This window comes from Camelus bactrianus, chromosome 3 (assembly GCF_048773025.1).
Source record: "Camelus bactrianus isolate YW-2024 breed Bactrian camel chromosome 3, ASM4877302v1, whole genome shotgun sequence".
In the NCBI taxonomy this organism is placed as follows: domain Eukaryota; kingdom Metazoa; phylum Chordata; class Mammalia; order Artiodactyla; family Camelidae; genus Camelus; species Camelus bactrianus.
The window spans coordinates 112,817,776-112,833,220 of record NC_133541.1 but is presented as its reverse complement, the minus strand read 5'-3'; the positions used below and the strand labels follow the sequence as shown (position 1 = coordinate 112,833,220).

Here is a 15,445-nt window from a genome sequence, read left to right as displayed (position 1 = left end):
TCTAAAGATCCTTTTCCTGTTCCTTTCACAGACATTTATCTAGCACATACTCCAGCAAGACAGAGGAGCTAATGGTGTGTAAAAATCCATTAAATAAAGTTCCAACCCACGAGGATCTCAGTATTTGTTGGAAGCCGTTTTAAGCCATTGCTAAACACGATGCTTTCCCTGGTTTGTAGACACCTACTGTACACAGAGGGATATGGTGAAGGAAGAAAAACTCTGGAACATGGCAGTAGGAAAGTAACAAGGATGTGCAGATCTGAGTCGGACACTGGGATAGTGGGAGTCTAGAAAATCATGGGAAAGGATAAGTTCTAGAAAAAAAAAAAAAGAAAGAAAGAACCTTCAAGGGAGAGACTATGACAAAAAATGATATGGAAGCTTTTAGATAACAAATAACCATGAGTAATAAAGTTAATCTTGTTAAAGTGTTCTCTGCCCTACTAGAGAACACAGAAAGACTGACTGGGCTTAGCTTATTTGGAGGAAGGTAAATGACTTTATGGAACCTCATTCTGGGCCCATCTCTGGTATCCGTTCCCTCCCCATCATTCATATTAGGGGGTGTTTTAGGTGTCAGGCATTCAAATCACTGTTCGGGCAATTAAACAGATGTATGAGATATGATGACTGACTTAAGAAATGGGAATTAACAAGCCGAAAAGGTTAGTCTTCAAAAGGAGAAATACCTAAACTTTAAGAAATATTGGAAAACAACTCCACTGATAATAGAATTAAAACCGTCAGGAATAAATTTAACCGAAGAAGTGTAAGACATGTACACTGAAAATTACCAAACATTGTTGAAAGAAATTAAAGATCTAAATAAATGGAAAAGCATCTTGTGTTCGTGGGTTGGAAGGCTTGATACTGATAACAAGTCAACATTCACCGAATTGATCTAGAGATTCAGTGTAATCCCTCCTGAAATTTCAACTGCCTTTTTAAAAATAAGATATAGACACACTGATCTTAAAATTCATGTGGAGAGGTGATGGATTCTAAATAGCCAAAACAAACTTGAAAAAGAACAACAAAATTTGAAGGCCTCCTATCCGCCCATTTGAAAACGTATCATGAAACTACAGTAATCAAGTGTGGTGTTGGTTTAAGAATATACATACAGACCAATGGAAAGAATCAAGAGTCCAGAAATAAACCCACAGATTTATAGCTGATTTTCAACAAAGATGCCCAAATCATTCAGTGGGGGGAAACTACCATTTTGAACAAATGGTGCCAGGACAATTGGATGTCCATATGCAACAGAATGAATCTGTCCCCCTGCCTCATGCCGTATTAAAAAATTAACTAAAACTGGATTGAAGATCACAATGTAAGATCTAAGTCCATAAACTACGACAAGAATACCTGGATACAAATATGAATGACATGGGATTAAGCTTCTTAGGTATGATACCCAAAACACAAGCAATCAAAGAAAAAATAGATACACTGAACTTTATCAAAATACGAAGACTTTTTTTTTGTGTGCCAAAGGACACTATCAAGAAAGTGAAGACAATTCATAGAATGAGGGTAAATATTTGCAAGTCACATATCTTAAAAGGGTCTAGTATCCAGACTATACACAGCACTTTTATAACTAAAGAATACAATGACAAACCATCCAATTAAAAAGTGGACAACAGGTTTGAATGCACATTTCTCCAAAGAAGATACGCAAGTGGCTAATAAGTACATGAAAAGATGCTAAACATCATTAGTCACCAGGGAAATGCACACACAAATGGCAGTGAGATAGCACTTCATACCCATTAGAATGGCTATAATGAAAACGAAACCCAGAAAACATTAAGTCATGGTGAGCACATGAAGTGCTGGAAACCCAGTGATGGCTGGTAGGAATGTAAAAAGATACAGCCACTGCTGAAAACAGTTTGGCAGATGATTCTTCAGTAAGTGAACCATCAAATTACCACAGGACCCAGCAATTCCACTCCTAGCTACCCACCCAAGGAAACTGAAAACATATGTTCACGCAAAAACTTGGACATGAATATTCATAGCAATACTATTCAGAATAACCAAGAAGTGGAGACAACTCAAATGTCTACGGACTGATGAATGGATAAACAAAACGTGGTGCATCCAAACAGCGGAATATTTAAATCAGTCAAAAAAAGGAATAAAACGCTGGTACACACTGCAACACGGATGAACCTTGGAAACACGATGCTAAGTGAAAGAAGCCAGACACAAAAAGCTGCATATTGTATGATTTCATCTAAGTAAGATGCAAATAGGCACATCTATAGATGGAGAAAGCAGATCAGGGGTTGTCACGGGATGAGTAGGGGGGAGGAGAGAATGGGGAGTAACTAGATGGGTAAGGGGTTTCTTTTGGGGGAGAAGGAAATGTTCTGAAATAGACAGCAGAGCTGGTCACAAAATATAGGGAATATATTTAAAAACCTTGGAAGCGCATGCTTTAAAAAGGAACATTTTATGTTATGGGAATTACATCTCCATAGAAAGGATTATGGAGGCATGAATGGGATGATCATGGGCTGGTCCTCAAATGAATAAGATCGTGACCTTTTCCAAAATGTGCTAACAAGTGATTTTAGGGCACGAGAAAGAAGATACTGATTTGTATAGCTTGGTATCTTTTAAGGCAGAATGAAAATAATAAATTAGTTTGGTAAGGGTTTAGATGAATTAGTGGCTGAAAGGGGATTCTGAAAAAAAATCTTAAAGTATTTTGGGTTGGTGACAAACACAGAGGACAGCTGTGCTCTACTGTAAAGTGACCCGTATTATTATTAGTGTTATTATTATAATTAATTATATTATTGCTAGCTCAGAGAGAGTAACAGATGGACATACTCTGTGTTGACTCCAGGAAGAAATTCTTGTTTTCTAAGAAGCTGATCCTTATTTTGAGTAGGTCAGCTGTTTTCCCCAGTCATAGGACCTCCAAGTCCATTTGTAATTGGACCAAATATATGGCAGGTAAAGAAAAGTAGAAAAGCCTTCTTTTTGGACTTGGTTCTAATTAAAGATGAATGAGTAATAGAACTATGCTTGTTTTGAGTCAGTTCACTAGAAGCAAAAATACAGAATGTTAGCTCCTACTAGGGTAGGGATGGCAAATAGGAAACTGTGGTACCACCATGTCTCCACTCCTGTGTCCAAGGCAGGCATTGCTAATCGATAACCATCCATTTTGTCTACTAGGCTCAGATTCAGTTTCCCAGTTTCTCTTAACTCAATACTCCAGGCAGACAGGACCAAGCCTTCTGAATTGGAAACTAAGAGCAAATTTATTTACACATTTGTCCCACAGGCTTTCACCCAGCTGTCATCAGGGGAAATGAAGAGGAAAGTGGAGGGTTGGAGAGAAGCATGTGCTTATCCATCTGTGGCATGAGTTCTAGGTGACTCTCAATATGTGAATGGCAAATCCATAGAGGGGAAGGTCTGCTTATAGATGTCCGTGCTATGGACAAAGGCTTGGGCAGCGCATCAGAGATGCCACTCCCTCAGAGTGAGACAGGCCAAATCAAACGCCCCAGTGTACCAGGTCAGGTCAAGTGAAGAGGGAAACAAAGAACTCCATTCATTCCTGTTAGTCAGGAAAGGCTTCAGGGCAAGACAATACTTGCATCAGGCTTCAGAAGAAGGGGAAAAAATTGATTGATAGTAGTTATGGAGCAGAGCAAAATGTGACAAAGCACGGAATGCCAAGTGAGGAAAGGGTGGTTTCCGTATGGAGGGTGGTGCGTGGAGTGTAACGGTAAGTACTGATGGAGAGGGTGCTGGACCAGGACAGGTACCTCTTAGAACTGGATGTCACTGCGACTCGGTCAACCTTCTAACAAACAGAAAAAAAGCAGAACTGTGAATGGTTTCTTTCTTTCTCTTCCTTCCTCTTTCTTTCCTCCTCCTCTTCCTTTTTTTCCTTCGGTTCTTTTTGTTTCACACTTCCACTCATTCAACAACCGTCAAGTTTTCACCGGGGGTCAGATATTAAAGATAAAGAATGCAAAGCAGAATAGCCCCTGCCCCCCGCCCATGGACAGACACGTTCATTCACGAGCAGGAGCCAGAAATGACGGACTTAACAGTGACATGGTGAGAGCGGTAGTCTGGAAGGTCAGAGTCTAAGTGTGTATTTACGGGAAATGAGTGCAGTGAGACAGAAGGAAAGCAAATCAGTTAATATGTCCAGCAGTGCTCAGGGCTAAGAAGAAAAATACAAGGTTTAAGTGTTGGGAATGGCGAATTTTTTACTGGAAGGACACTGACACTGAGAATTTGGGCAGAGATCTGGATGAAGGGAGGAAATGAGACAGATATCTCACCTAAAAACTTCCCAGGTGGCAAGAAAAGTAAGTGCAAAGGCCCTGAGGCAGGGGATGCCTGTGTTACTGGAGGGGCAAGGGTCTAGGTGACTATGGGGACAAGGTTAGAAAAGGTCTGGGGGCACGATCATGTCTAGGTATGAGGAACAAGGATAAGAGCTAAAGACAGAAGAAACACAGGAAGGGGAGGAGAGTCATGTCACGAAGGAACATGTATACTAAGTGAGATGCCTCTCTTCATCTCAGAACTATTTACTTAGCAAAGGAGATGACCTACAAAGGCAAAAAAACAAATGAAAAGTTAAGTGCCATCTTCATGCAGCACGAAAATTCCTAAATCCTTTGATGCTATGTTTAAAAAAAAAAGCATCATGCCAGTTCTTAAATTTCTATTTGCTAATAAAGGACCGTCTTTAGTCCACAGAGGAAAAGGTCTCCAGTCAGTCCTGGTGTGAACCTTAACTCAGAGGAAACCACGAGCCAAGAGAAGAGGCTCAGGGAGAGGGAATCTAATAATGATGTTTTATTTCAAATGACTCCTCCGCATCTGAAGCCACTTGTCTGCACAAGCGAGCCAATAAAATTGAGTCATAAACCTCCCTTCACTGACTCTGGGAGCAGCAGTGCTGGGTGATGTATCTGTGGACAGAGGGATCTGAGGATAAATCAATGGACATAAAGTCATCTCTCCCGCGGCTGCCAGTGTGTCCCAGGTTTGCACTGCTCAGGCGTCAATGTTTGTGGTGAGGCTGGGGATGGAAGGGGAGCAAGGCCATCCTATAGCTTATCAGCGAGCCAACTAGAGCGTGAAACGGTGACCTCCTGTAGGCACCGGCATCTCTTCCCATTTTGCTCAAAGCTAGAAAGCCCTTATCCTGCAACACCCATTTCCCAGCTCTACACAACCAAATCCTCCTGTTCTTTAAAGACAGGACCAAATCCCACCCCTCCTGCCCCTTACATCTTTCCCATTTACACAGGTGAAAACTACAATGTATTTGGGCTTCTCTTAGGACTCGCGCACCTGCAACCTTGAGGTATGGCTATGAAGGGTAGCAGGTGGTTATGAGCTTTGAGAGAAATGTGCTAGTTTTAAACCCTGGATTCCCCTCTTTCTAACTCTGCGCATCAGCCTTTACTTACTTTTTTCTGTACCTCAATTTCCCCCATCCACGGAATGGGTCTAATAATGATGGAAATCTCACTGGGCTTTCTGTGAAGACGGAATGAGTTAACGTACTTAAAATATTTGGACTGGTTCCTGGCTTTAAGTAAGAACTCAATACTCTTAGTTACTATTTTGATGATGATGATGGTTATCTGTGTTCCGTTTTCACTTGCCTGTGAGACGGTACATCTCCTGGTGGCAGTGATTTACTTCTTGTCCACCCTGAAGTAGAGTTATTTCGCAGAAAGGGTGTGGGCACCATCGTCAGATTAGACGTAAGAATTTCAGTCCAGCCGTCTATGAGCTCTGAGTTTAGACAATGGCATAGAAAGCCAAGAGCTTGAGAGGTTATTAATGAACACCTAACATTTGAACAACGCACCTAAAGATCACGTAACCAAAGAAAAGTTGATGCCCGCGTTAACAGTAGACACAGTGCACGTGGTGTAACGCAACCAAGTGGCTAAGCGGATTGGACAAAATAACGCACATATCTCCATCTAGCATTTCCTGCCTCTAGCTCATTTACAGGAGTAGGACACATGCCTTGTGAATGCTAGGTCCTTCTAGGTCCCATCCGCTACCTCACCTAGGAATCTCTGTACAAGCCATGGCCCACACATAGTAGGTGCTTGAGAAAAGTGTGTTTAATGGATTGGTTGAACATTTGTAGGCAAGTATGTTAAACAGTATAATCATATGTTTAATAGGTGTATAAAATCCAGGGCTGTAAAATAACCACCACTGTTGCATCTAGGCGGACAATCTGAGCTTATCCTGCTTTGATGATGGACATACTCTACACTGTTTTCACTGGGGGGGGGGGGGCAAACAAAAAACAAAAACATAGAACAGATGTTTTCCTTAAGTATCAATCTGTGATCAAAGATGATCTTGTACCTTGGGCAGGGTAACACCATATTTAAATTCTCATGAAATATTAATATTCCTAAAAACACTGAACATATTTCCCAGATTTTAGTTGATACTTAAAACATGTTTGGACTTTGTCTTTTGGCAAAGGGAAGGGAATGAGGTAGTGGGAAGTAAAGGATGATCAAAATAACTTCCCGTCTGAGTTGGCAACTTCTGTAAATTGGCCTGACCGTCAATAGTTCAGGGATGAACTAATGTTTAAAGTTCTGTAATGCCACCTGGATATATGGTATTTTAGAGAGTTATTTTAAGTTCTTCCAGGATGCTTTGAGCAGTCATCTCCTCCTGTAGGATCTCAGGCACGTGCTGTCCTCTCCCAGCGGCCTCTCTTCACTTCCCTTCTCCCCCTTTTCTTCCTCCCAGCTCAGTAACAGTCACCTCACACAACATCACCAGTGAGGGTTCATTAATGCTCCCTGACACCATCACTTGACTCAGTGCTCTGCACTCATTGCCTCGTTTAATCCTCTCACCAGCATAAGAAGGGTTCATTCTCCCCATCTTACAAACAAGGAAAACAAAACAGAGAGGAAAAGTGACTTTGGCCCAGATCCCATGCCGAGTGGGTGGCTGAACCAGCCCTGTTCACAAGCAAATCCAATCAATCACCCACAACTTTGACTTAATTATTAATATCCAAGTTCCCCCGAGAGTATGGTCTTTGGCCCTCTGTGTCCCTTTCCCCTCTTCACACATACTTGGTAAATTCTTCCTTTGGGTGTTCTCATAATCCAACTTATGTTCCATTTGGTATTCTTCAATCACCCAAACCCTAAATCAATGATTTAAATGGTCATTGGCTCAAAATGCACAAGATATTACCCTGAACTCATCATATTCCATACTTGTCTGATAATCTTTTTTTTATTTCAAAAATTGTATGGGGGATATTGTGGCTAAGAACCCAACAGCCCCCCTACCAAACAGACCTTATCTACATTGTCAGTGAGGGGTTCAGGGAATGGAGTGTAGGGCAGGGTGCTAAGTCAGTCTGGGCCAGTAATACATGAAGAGAGGATTTCTGGCAGTTCCTAGGAAAGAAACACTGTTCACCTTTAGCGCATGTGGCTGTGTCTACCACTGGACACAAATAAGGAAGAGGTTAGACACAGCCTCTGTTGACAGCCATCTTATAACCTGCTGGGGAACCAGTCTAACGCCGTGGGTGACACGTCCAAAGCCCAGAAGGAACTGAGTCCATGATGACACTGGAAGTTACCGAATCAACCAAACCTAGTCTGACTTGTCTCAAGGCCACCTGTCATGTGAGCTAACAGGTTTCCTTTGCGCTCAAGCCAGCTGAAGCGGGCATATTTGATACTTGCAGCCCAAAGCATCATAACTAACAAAGATTTAAGTCTTCTTCCATTTACATAGACCTGAGTCCTTGAAGACAATTTTTAATCTTCCCAGGCTTCTATTGATGTAAAGAATCATACCAACATTGCCTGCACCTTTTAGTTCAGCGATTCTTCTTTATTAAACACCCCTGGAACTGTGGTTCTCAGCCAGCGTGATTTTGCCCACCCCCCCAGCAAGGGGGCATCTGGCCTTGTTGAGAGTTGTTCTGCTTATCACAGCTGAGGAGGAGGGGCTGTTAGCTTCCAGAGGGGAGAGGTGAAGGATGCCTGCTAAACAGCCTACAGTACACTGGACAGCCCCGCAACAATGGCTTATCCATCCCCGAACATCAGCAGTGCCCAGGGTCAGAAACTTTCTCTGGAAGGATATGCAACACATGGGTAGTTATAGCTGCCTCAGCGGAGGGGGAATGGGTAGTGGAAACAGAAGGGTATCAGATGTAAAACATTTACTTTAAAATAAATCGTTAAATTAATTAGAAAGTATTTATAAAGGTGGGGACTTTTTAGATAAAAAAATTGGGACACATGTGCCACTTTTCTTATTTGAAATCCTATGTATTTTTTTTTCCTGCATGACAATACCTTCCTATATCCAGACACCTGTCCTAGGATTACACCAAATGCCCTACTAATCTCGCTTCTCAGATGTCTCCCCCTTAAACTCATTTCCCCCATGCTAGTTCTTTGCTCAAAAACTTCATGGCTGTGGGGGTCCACCATAATAAATCCAGATACTTTTCCCGCCCTTCAAATTCTAGCTCCATTCCTGACTGTCCCACAGTATTCCTACCTGACAACGTCGTATGTCATTTAATTTCAAACTTTAGACAAAATCTCATTTATTTCATCACCTTTCTCTAATTACCTCAGCTCATGAGCTCTATTTTTTTCCTTTTATCAAATTTAGCACCAGAGGATTCAATGAAATAAAATAATCTGAAAATCACTCAGCATCAAGACCTCCTTCATAGATAGTAAAGTCCACAATGGATGTTAAAGGACTCTATTTTATTCTGTTTTTCCACTGTCCACAGAATCTACCACAGTAGTAGGCACAATGGTGTTCAAAATACTTGCTAAGGGACAGAGACAGACACACACACACACACACACACAGAGGCCTGTTGGCTCTCCAACTAAGAAGGCAAAGTTAATTTTAGACGAGAGATAGATGTGAAAAAGAGAAGGAAAAAAAAATGATCCCTAACACTTGTAACACAGATATAACAGATAAATCATAATCTCTCTCTGTAATTCTCAGAGAACCACGCCACTTGATCTTGAATTTCCAATTACGTTTCATGGGGAGGTTAACAAGCATTCCAGAGAAAAGAGTTCCACGGTCAACTTAATTCAGAAAATGAGTTAAACAAAATGAAATGTACCTCTTTACTGCAGAGCATCTCAGAACATGCCAGTGCTAACATCTAAGCAGGGGGAGAAAGCATGCTTTGCTTTCCAAACGTGTATCTCTCAGACAGTTTTGAAGGATATTCCTCCTTGATAGATAGATTTAGAAATGCTGAGCTAGACGAATGCTTCCATTTTCCAAATGAAGAAACTGACACCCACAGGCCACCTTCACCAATGAATTAGAGAACCAGGAGCCGAAGCTAGTTCTCCTGCCATGAACTCCGTTCTTATTTCATTTGTGACCTCAACTCTCTTTCAGCACCTCCCAGTGTTGGACTCTGCCACCCACACAGGCACGCTTCCACCTTCAAATCCTGTGACCAGCTGAGCATGTTGACTCCCATTTGCTAGGTGGTAAAACTGAGGCCTCAGAGAGGCTTAGGGACTTGGTCAGAGCCATGGCTGCAGTGGCAAACCTGGGTCTGGAAACCGGAGGTTCCTCATGAACCCACATTAACTCTATTCTAATCTACCGCTCTCAGCACGTTGCGCTTTCTTCTCACTGTAGAAAGGACTTGTTGATAAAGGTTGGGTGTGGGAAGATATCATCTACTGCCTTGCCATCAGGTTAAAACTGGGAGCCTGAGATTTGCAGATACACACTAGTAAATATAAAAGAGATAAACAAGTTCATACTGTACAGCACAGGGAACTATATATTCAATATCTTGTAGTAACCTAGAATGAAAAAGAATATGAAAAGGAATATATGTATGTTCCCGTATGACTGAAGCATTGTGCTGTACACCAGAAACTGACACAACATTGTAAACTGACTATACTTCAATTAAAAAAAAAAAAACCCACAGAAGTCTCAGGATACTATTAAATATTTCACTTCTTGGGATACACATTTAAACAAAAATTTATTACCTAGACTAAAGGGGGTATTAAAGCAAGGAGACTTCTGAAGAACTCACTGGTCCAAATTCTTCATTTCAGTAAAAGAAACCGACATGCAAAAAGGAGACAAAACTTACAGAGAAAGTGGCAGAGGCAGCTTTTGAACAGGGCACCCAGGCAGAAGACTGCTTAGCTTTCTCCCCGTACCAGCTGTGTGACCTCAGGCAAGTCGCCTCACCTTGCTGACACGTTTCCTTTCCTAAAAAGTCAGGCTGGTCCTATCTAGCGCTGAGTGTGAAGATAAAGGGAAACAAAGTAAAAGGCCAGTTAACATGCTCAATAATAGTAGTTATTAAAGTCACTGCTACTGTTATTACCTTTGCTTTTCCCCAAGTCTTTTTAAAATTGAAGTATAGTCAATTTACAACGTGTTTCTGGTGCACAGTACAGTGATTCTGTTATACAGATACATATATATGTCTTTTCATATTCTTTTTCATTATAGCCCATTATAAGCCATAGCACATAGTTGCCTGTGCTATGCAGTAGAACTTTTCTCTTTATCTGTTTTATAAATAGTGGTGTGTATCTGCAAATCTTCAACTCCCAATTTATCTCTTCCCACCCCTTATTCCCCCTGGTAGCCATAAGTTTGTTTTCTATGTTAGTAGATCTATTCCTATTTTGTAAATAAGTTCATTTGTGTCATTTTTTTTAAGATTCCATATTTAAGTGATATTATACAGTATTTTTTCTTTCTCTTTCTGGTTTATTTCACTTAGTATGACAATCTCCAAAAATATGAAACACTTTGTGAATTTGCGTGCCATCCTTGCACAGGGGCCACGCGAACCTTCTCTGTATCCTTCCAACTTTAGTACCTGTGCTGCCGAAGCGAGCCCTATTATTACCTCGATGTGTATACATGCTGGAACTCCTAACTCAGAATAATACTGAAAATTATCATCATCATCATGACCTCCTGATAAAACATCCCAGGGTCTGTACTCATGGAGAAACTGTTGTCCTTGTCTAGTGGAGTTACTTTTTCTTTGGCCTTTGAAAAAGCTTCCTTTTACGTTTTCTGGCCAAGAGTAAAACCACTGTGACCTTTATTTTTCTTTTGCTAGTTCATCTGCTGCTGCCAACAGGCCAGCACTGAGTTTATTTCAAACTTGCTGGATACAAAACTCCAATGTCTTGATGGGCCAAACAACAGTGAGCGGTGACGCCTAGGACTGATGGGACTATACCCAGTTACCTGAAAACCTTCAAATTCAACACAATGAAGACAAAAGGATGGCAAACACTGCCTGTGATGTCCTCGTGCGGAGGCTGAGCCGGAGATGCCCAGTAAGGCAGAACGAGCTATTTTTACTTTCCACCCTAGAGAAACGGCCTTTTCTTTTTTCCCCAAACCCCTGAGAGATCCTTCTTCCAGTCCCAAGACAACTGTCACTACAAGATCGTCCTGTTCCCAATCTGTACTGGGTGGTGACAATTTAGAAGCTTCTACTTTCAGCGAATGAACAAAGCACTTCCTCAGGGTGTCCCTCAGACTAAGTAACCAGCTCCTTGTTAACTTGACATCGAGGGCCGCTTCCTTACTTCATGTTTACACACACATCTTGCTCCTCAAAGAAGAGATTTAATTCAGAAAAATCCCTCTTCCCTGGGGTACACCCAGCTGAGCTTTCCAAGCTGCTTCCTGAAGAGATGCTGTTATAATCTCTTAAATCCTTTAACAACGAAATTGCAGTGGAAATGAAGCCAGTCCGCCCGTCAGACTGACTCCACAGGGTCTACCAGAGTTTGTGGAAGTTTTCCTACTATCACAGAACAACCATTTCAGTGGCCATTTTTTGGCCACTTGTCCTCAAAGCAAAGCCATAGAAGTAGGTTCAGCAACTGGTGCTTCAGAGCACCAAAGAACATCTCTGTGTCTCGCTGGATATGACAGACATCACCTACAATAGGAGCACTTGAGTACTTAACTACGTGTCTGGGCCTTGGTCCAGCCTCTTACTTTTATTATCCCGTTTAATCCTCACAACAAACCCATATGTTAGGTATTATTATTACTATCTCTAGTTTGCAGAGAGGGACACTGGTTCAAAGACAGTTAGCAAACTGCCTGAGGTAAAGATGTCCAAACTTTAAATGGATTAGACCCAGAGCACATGCATTCCACAACGGTGCCATGTTGTCTGAAGTCTCCAGATTAACACTCTAAGTCTGGAGTCTTTTCTCACTGAACTTTTTTTTACAAAAAAGACCTGAAGTCACATGATACTTCAAACTGCGTAGCGCTTAGCAAGGGTTTGGTGAGTGAATGCATGGATTCTCTTGCATTTTTCCTTCGTCTAGATCAGTGGTTGTTAAAGGGGGCACTTGGCCGACATTCTCCGAGTGTTATGACCAGTGTATGGGGGTTTGTTATTCACATCTACTGGGTAAAGGCCAGTGATCCTACAGTGCACAGAAGAGCCTCTGACAATAAGAATTTTCCAGCCCCAAATGCCAATTAGTGCTGAGGTTGAGAAAGCTGGTTGATGAAGTTAGCTAGGGTTCCGGCTGGTATCATAAAAGCAGTTTCTGCCTGGAGAAGTTTCTTACAATCAGATTCTTCTCTGGTTTCTAGATCCATGACCTGGTCTTGCCTTCATCCGGACTTTAGTCTTTTGTCTCCACCTTGGATACTTGCCTCTATCTTCCTGAGTTCACATACCAAGGTGATATGGTCTGCAAGTTCTAATCTTAAGAGATGGGGGACGGGGGACTCTGACTCAGCTCTCCTGTTCTGGAATCCTCGCTCTGCAGTTGCCCCTGATTTGCTGTGATAATCCGGACAAATCTTTACTTTGAGTCAGTGTGCTGCAAGGCTGCCAAGCAGAAGTCACGATGTGGGTTATTATTACAAAGAGACGGCATAGACAAGAGGCTCAGGCTTGCTCTAAATTCAGAGCAGGCGTGCTGGTTGGGTACCTTATTAGCTTTAAGACAAGTTACTCCGTATCTGAGGCTCACTTTTCTTTTTCTTATTGGAATATAGGAGTAGTACCCACTTCACTGGGTTGCTGGGAGCATTATGTGAATTAATATGTGTAATGCATATTACCTGACAGTATATGAAAAAGTACTTAATTTTTTTTCCGAAAAGCTGACTGCACTCCTATAAGCTGGTTCCAGAAAGTCAAGTTACACTCATATAATGCAGATTAATCATTCTGATAAACTCTTGCATTTAGATGGAGTTTAATATATCCAGTGCAAATGAAACCACCTTGAAAGGCAAGCCAGCTATTATATATAGGTGAAACCGTTGTATTAAGGCAAAAAGGAGTGGCAGGGGGTGTGTCAATCTGGGGAATGGTATACTTTGCCGAAAACATTAAAAAAAAACTCTGAAATCCTTTGCTCCATCCCCAAACACACACACATACACACACGCACCCTCCAAACTGGACCTGCTGCCTTACAATTTGTGAACTGCTTCCCAAAGTTTCAATAACTTAGTTATAAAAGTGTCCTCTTTGTCATATATAAGCTACATACAGTCATTTGCCTAAGGAAAAGATGTTCAAAATTTAAATGGATTTGACCCGGAGAAATCTGCAAAGCTAAATACAACAGAAGTCACCTTTCCAGACACATGACGTGATCCTGTGACCAGTTTCCCATACAGCAAATTCTCTCCCTTCCTCTCAATCCTTCTGACACCAACGATTTGGCAATGCATTTTGGAACTTCTGTGAGCACTTTTTAGTGTGGCTTGTATTTAAAGTTTAAAGTATTTGGGGGGATGGGGAGAATGCATGCTTTATACCACCAAGTTTACTGGGGAGGGGAGGAAATAATTTTTTTTTCTAACTTTGCCATTAATATTCTGTCTACTGCTTTGATCAACCCATCTTGAAATACACATTTTTAAAGATTCACTAGCCTTTGAAACCTTTGGCATTTCATTAAAGGCAAATGTTTGCCCTGATGATTAAAACCTATTCCTTAACCAGTATATCATGAAAATTCAGCAGAAGCCTAGCATAATGCTAGTCACTTCAAGGAATACAGTATCAAGCTGTATGACATTATCTTAGCCCTCGGATAATAGCACGCTGTTGGGGAAAGAGATGAGACTTTAGAAAGATACAGATCTGGTTTAATTTCTGGTTCCCTCATTAGCCAACTCTATGACCTTTGGTGGGTTATGTAAGTTCCCTAAGGCTACATTTCCTTCTATGTAAAATGTGCATGTCGTGATTTGTACTTTATAGGATTGCTATAAAGTAGATTAAATGGTATATGCAAGGGGAGTGGAGTCCCTGCCATACTTCAGGGGCTCCATAAATGTTACATCTCGTTTTTCTTTCCTTGCAATGCCTTCCTCCACTGCCCTCCATCCAGGCTAGGGACTTCATTTACGATCTCGGCAAGACTAACACATCTTTGAAAAAACTCCTTCCAACAGAAATCCAAGAATCATCATCACTTCCTCTCTTTCTCTCCCTCTTCTACTCCCAGGGGCTGTCTCAGCAGCACCAGCCAAGCTCCTCCAAAATATGTTTCAAATCTCTCACCTCTCCATCTTCTCTGCCAGCATCCCATTCAGAGGAGCCATCATCTCTTACCCAAACCACTAAGCTAGTCCCTCTGTGATCTCCCTGTTCCCACTGGTGTTCCCTCCTATGGTCCATTTGTTTACACACCCATCATGAACACAATAAATATCCTTTCTCAGCTTAAAAATTTTTCCTGACTCCCAAGCGTCTTCAGGATAAACGCCCAACATCACCTACACAGACGTGCTTGTGGTTGCTGCACTCAGCTTGTCTCTCTCCTTTCCTTACTCCTCTCGCTGTGTTAGCCTTCTTTCTGCCCCTTGCTCACATCAAGCTTTCTGCCCTAGAATCTCTGCATTCACATTCCTTTGGTTTGAAACCTCCTACTCCCTGCTCTTGCCATGGCTAGCTTCCTTGGGTCTCAGAAATGGCTTCTGTAACACCAATATCGAAGTTAGACTCTCCTCTGTGATCGGTCACCATCTCAGCACGCTTTGCTTTCCCCATAGCCCTTAAAACAATCGCTACTTACTTGTTTTTGTGTTGTTTAGCCTCATCACCACCCCTGCCCCCAACTAGATTATTAATTCTGTGGGAACAAGAAAATATTTATCCTTCGAAAAACTATCCCTAACTCATAGTATCTTGCCTATCACCCAGGGGATGCTCAATACATCTCTGTGGGGAAAGTAAATAGCTGACTGCCATCAAAATGATGCATGACCACCATGCTGAGAGCAAGGCAACTGGGTAAATACTACACTTCTGCATTTCTGGTTCCACCTGGAGAATGTGGCTGTTGGGATTTGATCTGCACTTTGGAATGTGGTG

The 15,445-nt window shown here is 41.8% G+C and overlaps 1 protein-coding gene and 1 non-coding gene across 5 annotated transcripts in view; both read right to left on the bottom strand.

Annotated features, from left to right (window-relative positions):
* Positions 1 to 15,445, bottom strand: part of SGCD (sarcoglycan delta) — a 543,119-nt gene that overhangs the window by 155,879 nt on the left and 371,795 nt on the right. The gene's annotated exons all lie outside the window — the stretch shown is intronic.
* Positions 10,851 to 10,957, bottom strand: LOC123612828 (U6 spliceosomal RNA). Its single transcript, XR_006720102.1, has one exon. It is a non-coding gene; the product is annotated as a U6 spliceosomal RNA (small nuclear RNA).